This window comes from Oratosquilla oratoria, chromosome 13, assembly GCF_046742065.1.
Source record: "Oratosquilla oratoria isolate Oo_2021 chromosome 13, ASM4674206v1, whole genome shotgun sequence".
Lineage (NCBI taxonomy): Eukaryota > Metazoa > Arthropoda > Malacostraca > Stomatopoda > Squillidae > Oratosquilla > Oratosquilla oratoria.
In genome coordinates, this window is record NC_134789.1 from 17,761,538 (window position 1) to 17,771,537 (window position 10,000).

Genomic DNA, 10,000 nt, shown 5'->3' on the forward strand with positions numbered 1-10,000 from the left:
TGGTTTTTTCGCATCCGACCTAGATATGGACCAAAAGATCTCCTGTCGGCATGCTCCGCCTTTGTAATCCTTTGTAAGTGTGAGAGAGAAACTTAAATTTGATCTTAAGACACGTGTGTGTGAATTAAAAAGCACTACTAAAACACGTGGTTTCACATCATAAGTAGACAAGGCCTCAAGCTAAAGTGGCTGAAATGAATGTAAGATACTTTCTCTAATATACCTCATTGGGTTATTTATAAAGATTAAAGGTTACAGACATACACATGTACGTATACATATAAATGCACATATACATATTCACATACATATATACATATACACATATACACACATACATGTTCATATACATATATACATATACATAAACATATACATATACATATACATATACATATACATATACATATACATATACATATACATATATACATACATGTATACAAATACATATACATATACTTGTTCTTTCGTCCGTCGTAACGACAAACGCTATTTAGTTATCCTTCTACAATCTCGGAGTGCGCGCGGATGATCGGTTAGGCCGATCCAGGCCCGGAAGGTTTTCCGGTATTGTGGGCAGCTGGAGGTCTGCCCTCTTTTTTTTTTCTGTGTTGCACAGTTGAAGCAAACCTGTTTATGCTTATTGTCACACATATACATAGATATAGACATATACATGTTCGTGCTCACATGTATAGATGGAGATGCACATACATGCACACACACACACACACACACACACACACACACACACACACACACACACACACACACACACACACACACACACACACACACACACACACACTTAGACAAAAGCATACATACATGTATATATATATATATATATATATATATATATATATATACATATAGTGTGTGTGTGTGTGTGTGTGTGTGTGTGTGTGTGTGTGTGTGTGTGTGTGTGTGTGTGTGTGTGTGTGTGTGTGTGTGTGCGTGCGCGCGCGTGTGTGTATTAAGGTTTCCATTGTAAGCGCATGTTGTGAGCAGTTGTGAGGATGAGTGTGTGGGTGTAGGTGCTGGTCCATGAATTAACTTCTCTAATGGCATGTCTTTCTATGTCTGTATCCGCATGCACATAATATATACGTTAGGATATGTACAGTTTCATTATCCATGATTATACTGCTATCACAGAACTACTCGACAACAATCTGCACACCTCCCTTACCTCTGATTAGTGCTGACTCGGATCAATCTAATTTGCATTAGTTATTGGTCTGATGATTACAGTCTCTTTGTTATAACATCAAGAATTTATGAATACGATAGCATCCACGGAGGGCTCTTTTTGTGCCCTTGCTCCAGCAAATGGTATCGTTATTAGCAGTTTGTTTGCGTCTCGGGCAGCGTTGCCACGTCTCGGTTGCTCCAAAGCAACGCTTTCGCTGGTCCTTCGCTTCAAAGTGCGCCATTTTCCATCGGCAATGGCATTATCTTCTGTAAGTGGTAGCTTGTGTAGACAGTAGTATTTGGCGTCGATTTATCTGTGCATGTGCAGTCATTTGACTTTATTATGTTTCCTCGTTTTAATTGTTTGGTGTTTCCATTTTGGAAAATGGCTCGAAGGACCTCTGTTGAGAGGGTGGGTGTGATGGATCGTTCGATGACCTCGACTCACTGATATTGTCTTTTATATTGATTATTACATCGATAAATTCTTTGGTATTATATACCAGGATATCTAAATCTCTTCTTTTCATAAAATCTAAGATATATGTAGCGGTGTGGTGAAATTTCTTTCGGTCCACATTCTTCAATCCTGAGAGTCATTAAGCTTATTACTAAAAGCTTAAATATATAGTTCCTGCTATAAAGTATGTTATGTAGCTTTCATCAACTTCGTGTGGATAAGGAAAACTTTGATTGATTGTCTTTGTTGTAACATCAATCAGTGTTTTTCATACTTAGTCCTTAAAGAGGTAAATTACAATTAATATTTCTGCCAATGGTTCAAGTTTGACACAAATCAAAGGGAGGTTGCTACAATCATCTTTTATTTATATATATTTTTTTCATTGCTTATTTATTTATTTTTTCATTTATTTACTTATTTGTGTATTTGCTTAAGTATTTATTTGAAAATGAACGTTGAAACTATAGCATTTTTTATATTTTCATTTATCTTATTCAATATATTCATAATTTTTTTTTTTTTTTTTATCTGTTCATTCACTTATCTACTTATTTATTTTCTTATTTATTTATTCCATTTTTATATATTTGTCATTTGTTCCTTATTCATTCAATATGGTTTTATTTGTGTATCAATCTTATTCGTATATTTGTTTTTATCTAATTTATTTGTTATCGATTCTATGTATAAATTAACTTATCTATCTATTAATTAATATATGTTTATTTATTTATTCATTTATTTACTCACTTATGTACCTACATATTCATTAATCTATATATATTTATTATTTATTTATTTACTCATGTATCTATTAATCTATGTGTCTATATATTTATTAATTTATATTTTATTATTCATTGATTAATTTATTTACCAGTTTATTTATCTATTTGCTCATCCATCTATTCATTTACTTCTATTCGTTTATTTGTTTTTCCTATTGTAAAACGCACAAGGAAGAAGACGTGTCTCGAGCTTTGCCCTTGAAGGGGGCAGGTTGCGACCCGGCCGGATCGTCCGCCGCGAAGCGTGACAGCTAGTTCCTTGTCAGGCGCTGCAACTTCATCGTGTTTATATGATTACGTTGTACACAGATCCAGATGGGACCGCTGGCCCGTGAAGAGCAAGTTTCTGTATCTCTAGGGAAAGTTCGACGAGAACGATTGCGTATGTGTTTGGATGTATATGTATATATGTATATGTATATGCATATGTACATATATATATACTGTATATGTACATATGTGTATATACATATATATATATAAATATATATATACACATATATATTTGTTTGAAAATGTCTTAGACGAAAACGTTCAGTATTCCGATCTCTGATTTTCTCGTGGATTCAGCAAAATATCTTTATTCACGTGTTTTATGTGATTACTGTCGCTTTTATATATATATATATATATATATATATATATATATATATATACATATACATATTTATAGATATACATATATAGAAATACAGCTCACCAATATTATTTCCTAATACTCCATCAGTCAAATAACATAGAAAAACTAAACTACATTTGTGATTTCCCAAACGACCTCACCAAGAAAAAAAATTACATTCGAACGGCAGGAAAAAGTATGTGTGTGTGTGTGTGTGTGTGTGTGTGTGTGTGTGTGTGTGTGTGTGTGTGTGTGTGTGTGTGTGTGTGTGTGTGTGTGTGTGTGTGTGTGTGTGTGTGTATGTGCGTGTGCGTGTGCGTGCGCACGCATCAACGCCGTACGTGCCTTAGCAGCCTAGGTGAGAAGGACCTCTCATTCTTTGGGAGTCATTAGCTTGACTGGATAATGAACGGTGATGACGAAATAACGGGGTGTGCTGGGACGTGAGCAAATGTCAGTTTAAGGATATATTCCTTGTGTCGAAGAGCGCTGCTTCTTTGCCTTCGCCAGACGCGATCACGTCTCCGTGAATACAAGCGGACACTGAGAAGGATAAGCACGTTTTTAGACGCAGGAAAGCATGGATTGCAAAGACACGTAATAGTTGTGTATGCATGTGTGAATGGTTATGTGTATTTGTGTGCGTCTGTTTATGAAGAAGTTTCAGTATATTTCATTTATATAAATATGTTTCTTATCCTGTACATATTATAGGTTATTTCTTAAAAAGGAACAAGTAAAAGATGTAATGGTATTTCCCTGAAAATCGTTGTGTCTCATCGACTGGCGTTCCCAGAAACGACGACGTGACGTCATCAGGCTCTGCATTCAAATAAAGGTGTGAAACCATTAGTGCATATTCCAAATTCTAATATAAATGTTTCATTAGTATTGTGAAAAAAATTATACACCTTATGTATCTATTATTGTATAAATGAATGTGCGAATATAATGTTCTTATATATCCCTTGTGCACATATTAAATCGTCTGAAACTATTGTCGACATTATTAAACTATATTCTACAAATATTACTTCATGCTTCCTACAAAGAGTTATTTTTCTGCACACTGTTCTTGTAACCGATGAAGCAGCAGTTGAAAACATATCAGACTCAATTTTTTTTTCAAGTCTCAAGAATTATTTAAGAACCAGCTAATTTAAATCTAGCCGACCATCCCTGCACTTCTAAAGAATTTTGAAGGAAATCTTGCCTTCAGTTTTTAGTCAACCAAATTCGAAATTGAAAAAAGAAGACCCGCATGCCAGTCCCAAAAAGAAGATTCTTCGTCTACTGAATTGTGGTTAGAAAGTAGTTGTAACAGCTCAAGAAAGAACTACATGTCTTATAGGACTAAATTCATAGTGTCAAAGACGAAGTTCATTCCCAAATGACCCACCAAAATTGATGTTAAGTATATGTGTTGTGAAATACAAATTCCTAGTGTTTGACTAAAACTACATTCACTTAAATATTTAGTCTATTGTTGTTTTGTAATACCATATATGGATTAATTACTTGTGCTTTTGTATAGATATTACAGTGTTATGGATAAGGTTAAGTAAGATATGCTACTGCCAGTGTGTCTCACATAATTAATTAGAAAACAGTTTCATATCTAATTGGTAACATTGGTTTGTTGATGCTCTCGACAAGAATAAAATATAAATAATTTTATTACGTTTTACACGAGTTATATCGCCTACTACACTTATCGTATTTATAAGGATAGAGAGAAAGAGAGAGAGAGAGGGAGGGGAAGATAGAGAGAAAGGAAAGACAGAGAGGGGAGAGAAAGATTAAGAGAGAGAGAGAGAGAGAGAGAGAGAGAGAGAGAGAGAGAGAGAGAGAGAGAGAGAGAGAGAGAGAGAGAGAGAGAGAGAGAGAGAGAGAGAGAGAGAGAGAGAGAGAGAGAGAGAGAGAGAGAGAGAGAGAGACCAGACAAAAATTACACAAAGGAGGACACTGGAGTAACGAAGTTTCCTAATAACTATAATTTCAGTTTGTCAAACGATAGAAAATCGAAGGTAAATAATTGAAGGATCAGAGGTAGTCGAAGTGAGTCGGGATGGGAACGAGTTTGCAAAGAAGAACGAAAAGTCAAACGAGGGAACAGAACTTGCGCATAAGAAGACTTTTGAATCGAAGGTCTTAACCTCTTCATCATGACGTCTTGCACCAATAAGGAATAATATCATCTAGCGTTAGAATGAAGAAAACCTGTAAAGGCACATTGTTGTCAAGGGTTCAGTCATGGGAACATTAATCCTGTCAGTAGGATGGTTTCCCATAAGCTACAACAAGTTTTGTAAATGAGTTATCAATACGATGGGTGTGACTGGGTTAACCTAAACTCTTTCATTAGGTCATGCCCAATGTTGTAGGTAGTTAATTGACCATATATGTATGCATACATATGTACATATAAGGGCAGAGTACGTATCTATGTTAAATATATATGTGCACGTGTGTATGTGAGTGAGATTTAGGGGGGATGGCATATATAGGTGACATTATGAATCTAAAAAAAATCCAACCATGGAATTGTCTAAATTGTGTGTTTTTTCTATATGGAATTCAAACAAACTTATTTTTAGAAAATATTTCTAATCTACATTATATCGTAGTTCTAGATATCCAATTTCAGCCTTTCAAGCCTTTTGTTAGAAGACATAGGTAAATTATATTTACTTACAAAGTCAAATTAAATTTACATGTTCACCAACGTGATAACTGAATTTATACCACAAGATACAAGGTAATTTTTTCTCGGACCTTTTTTTTATTGTGCCGTATATGCTTATGCTTATCTTCTCTTGAACGGTGTTTTCGCTCTCATTACGTATATACTTATGATTATCTTCTTTTTAACAGTGTTTTCGCTCTCGTCATTTCCCATTTGGTACATATCTCCAAATTTCTATCGTCTTTAGTTTCTTCTTACCACCGCATACCTCCTTACTACCCCACCTCTCAGCTTATCTCCTCCTGTAGCATTAGGATTCCCCAACACCATTACATTTACATTCCTCTCAAAACTTTCTACACATTCATTTAAATTCAGAACGCTTGCTTCTCCTCACTTTTCTCGCGAAGAGAGACATATGCACACACAGATACTTCTGCTTCCCATCACAATCTAATTTTCTCCAGTATTGTCCCCTGTGACACTTCTCTACTTCACGTACTTTCTTATCTCATCACTTACCAACAGTACCACTCACTCACTCCCTCTTTCATTATTTCTGACACTTTCCCCACTATGCTCACCAACTTCAACTCAATTTTTCCTTTCAATTTTGTTTCACTCAACGCAAACACATCCATCTTTCTTCTTACAAACATACTACCAGTCTTTTTCCTTTCGATCTCTGCTGTACCACGTCCACACACATTCAGTGACATGATTACTATGGCTCTGGTTGGAGTACCTCTAATTTTTGTATGACTTGTGTAAAAGTAAAATACAGAGTCTGGGAACCTAAGTACCTTTACTCAGTCCCATTTAGTCACATTTTTTTGTATGGATGAGAACATGTTGGTGGTTTTCCACCTCTCTCACAAGGGATCAGGGAAGTAAGAGATGCCTTAGAGATGGTAAAGTAAAGGATATGTTTAAAAGGCCTGAGGGAAAGACAGCAACAGTACAAAAAAGTCTTATCATTCCTTTGTGAGTAGGAATTTTACTCCGACATGGATGAATGATATAGCAGCTCTGAGCCGTAGAAGGAAAGTGAAAAACCTACGCCAAAAGGCGTGTAGCTGCGGCCGAAGCCGTCACCTTTGCCCTATGCGCCTGGAGTGTTGGGACAGTAACAGTCACTGCTGGGAATCGGAGAGAAATAAGAGACTCGAACCCACGACTCAGTGAATATGAGGACAGCACGCTTCCGATGACGTCACCAGCCGTAGGGACATTTGGAAACAGTTCCTAAAGTACTTCAAGTTACCATGCACTCAGTTCAGTTCCCCAAAGCGTGGTATAGAGTAAATATACAGAAATAGAACTACTGTCTTCATATTCCATCTTTGTCTTCTAAAACGTGTCATTCACCATTGTCTGGATCACGTAACAGACTTGTGATCAACAGCTATTACGTCCCCATATAAGATTTCAGTTTATAATACACATCAGTCTATTAATGGACAAGGCTGTCTATAAACACACACAAGTCCCATTCATTTGCTCAAGGGGGACAGTAATGATTCGTAGTGTTAACAAAACATTCAAACCCACAGTGGGGCTCGATCTCGTGTCAGTGATGTTTGTGTGTGTGTGTGTGATATTCACCATTGTCTCGGATCATGTGTTGGACTCGTGATCGACAGCTATTTCCCTCCCGGGAGAGAGCTCAGAGCACGTATGACTGATCTATGGGTAATACTTTGACCTTACACGTACACCTACACCCAACTACCCGCCCATGAGAGTTGGAGTAACGACTCACAGCGCAGCGATACTGAAATGATTTCAGACCTGGGCGGGATTTGAACCCGGACCGCCGTAGTGGTGGCCGGGAACTCTAACCACTGTACCACGAGGTTTTATGTGAGTGTGTGTGTGTGTGTGTGTGTGTGTGTGTGTGTGTGTGTGTGTGTGTGTGTGTGTGCATGTGTACAGTATTTATGAACGCTCATACATTATTCCTCTTGTTATTCTACAAGACGGGAATCATTTTACTCACACGTACCGCAGTGCTAGATGGTAAATATCGCTTTATATTTCCGCGAGTGTGAGTTAATAAGAGTCGCATATTATCGCCACAGGGACTTGAAACACCTCAGACTCAGAGTGTGTGACGACCCCGACGCCATCTCACGGCCATTTTGAGAAACTGGTGCATAGTAAGCGACCCGCACCTTATAATTAGGTCGAATTCATCAAGGTGGGAAATAGATATTCGTAATGAAGGTTTCCGTAGTCGAGGAAGGGACAATGGTTGCCTGCGCGATAAACGCCACACGGAGTGCCGCGAGGTGTTAAAGGGAGAGGTGTTAAAGGGAGGGTGTTGAAGTGTTCGTGTGGAGAGCAGGTAATGTAGAGAATGAATTACAGAGGGAGGATGGCCATGGGAAAGGGAGAAGAATCAAGATTATGGTCTACAAGAGATGCAAAAAAAAAAAAAAGAAAAAAAAAAACGAAGAGAGTGAGTATAGATGCTGAAGAGGAAATAAAGGGAGATTTTTGGAAGAGTATTTTATAAGGAGGTTGTCCTGCTTTTTCTTCTCTTTTAATCTTTCCATCCCTTCTCTCCTTCTCTCTTTTAATATCACTTTGTTTTATCTATTTTTTTATCGATCGCTCCTGCCTTTCTCGCCTCCTGCCTCCCCTATTCTCTCTCCTCTCGCCTCCCCCCCAACTCTCCCTCATCTTTTCCGCTTTCCCCCTCCTCTCTCCCCCTCCTCTCTCCTTCCTCTCTCTCTGCGTCTCTCTCTCTCTCTCTCTCTCTCTCTCTCTCTCTCTCTCTCTCTCTCTCTCTCTCTCTCTCTCTCTCTCTCTCTCTCTCTCTCTCTCTCTCTCTCTCTCTCTCTCTCTCTCTCTCTCTCTCTCTCTCATCATCTCTCTTTCTCTCCTGTATAGACTATTGACTGCCCATATTTTGTGAGGTCGATATGTTAAGGAGTTAGTGACACCTCAATGGACCAGAGTATCGCAGCCTTTTTTTATAATTGAAAACTAAACCACTCAGAAAGGAGAATGTTGATCACTGAGTACCTACCATCCCTCCGTTTTGCAACTCTTCTCGTTTCTCCTTCTCTATCTTCTCATTTCTATTCTCTATCAATTTATCCCCTCAGTACGATATTGGCTTCAAGGATAGAAGCGCTGGTTATATCCGGAAATATCAATCTTTGTTCTGGCTACCTGTATGCGTGTGTGTATACATATACGTACATATATGATAATGAGAACACGGGTATGTGTATTCACTTATGCAAAGTAGACCACTTGGAAAAAAAGAAACTAACGAAGCAGAGCACTTTCGTGTATTACATCTTCAGTGCAAAAAGTACATATTTAAACAGAAATACATAATTTATATATGCATGAAGAAGGGCATCTCTCTCTTTTTATCTTTGTCTATCTACCTGTGTTTGTCTTCTGTCATTCTACCTGAATATACCAATCCGCTGGCTTATTTTTCTATTATATTTTTTTATTAGCAAACTTGGTCCATTAACTTTGGTCAGTGGAAGCGGCGGATGACGACAGAAATCCATAAAACCCGGTCCTTGCTCGCGTTTTTCCATGTCAACTGCTAATGCACCCGGGGATCTGGTCTTCTGTTGTCTTCGGAGGCGGCGTCTCGAGTCTTAGATCGTTATTATGTTTTAGTCCCTTAATAACTTTGAGTGCAAATATCATCTCGTGTGTGTGATTCACCATGGTTTTGGATCACGTGTTGGACTCGTGATCGACAGCTTTTTCCCTCCGGGAAGAGAGCTCAGAGCGCATATATAACCTGTCAGTGGGTAATGCTATGACCTTACACGCACACACACCCAACTCCCCGCCCACGAGAGTTGGAGTAACGACTCACAGCGCAGCGATACTGAAATTATTTCAGCCCTGGGTGGGATTCGAACCCGGATCACCATAGTGGCAGCCGGGAACTCAACTAACTACGCCATCCTGTGTGTGTGTGTGTGTTTGTGTGTGTGTGTGTGTGTGTGTGTGTGTGTGTGTGTGTGTGTGTGTGTGTGATACAGCATGATCGTGAATCACGTGTTAGATTCGTGATGGGCATCTTTTAATCTCCCGGGTGAGAGGTCAGAGGTCATATATACGAGTATATTAATCTGTGAGGAATTTTGTGAACTTACACTCACACACGCAGAAACATGCATGCACATGGCCGCGCGCACATACATACACACACACGCATGCGCACACACACACACACACACACACACACACACACACACACACAC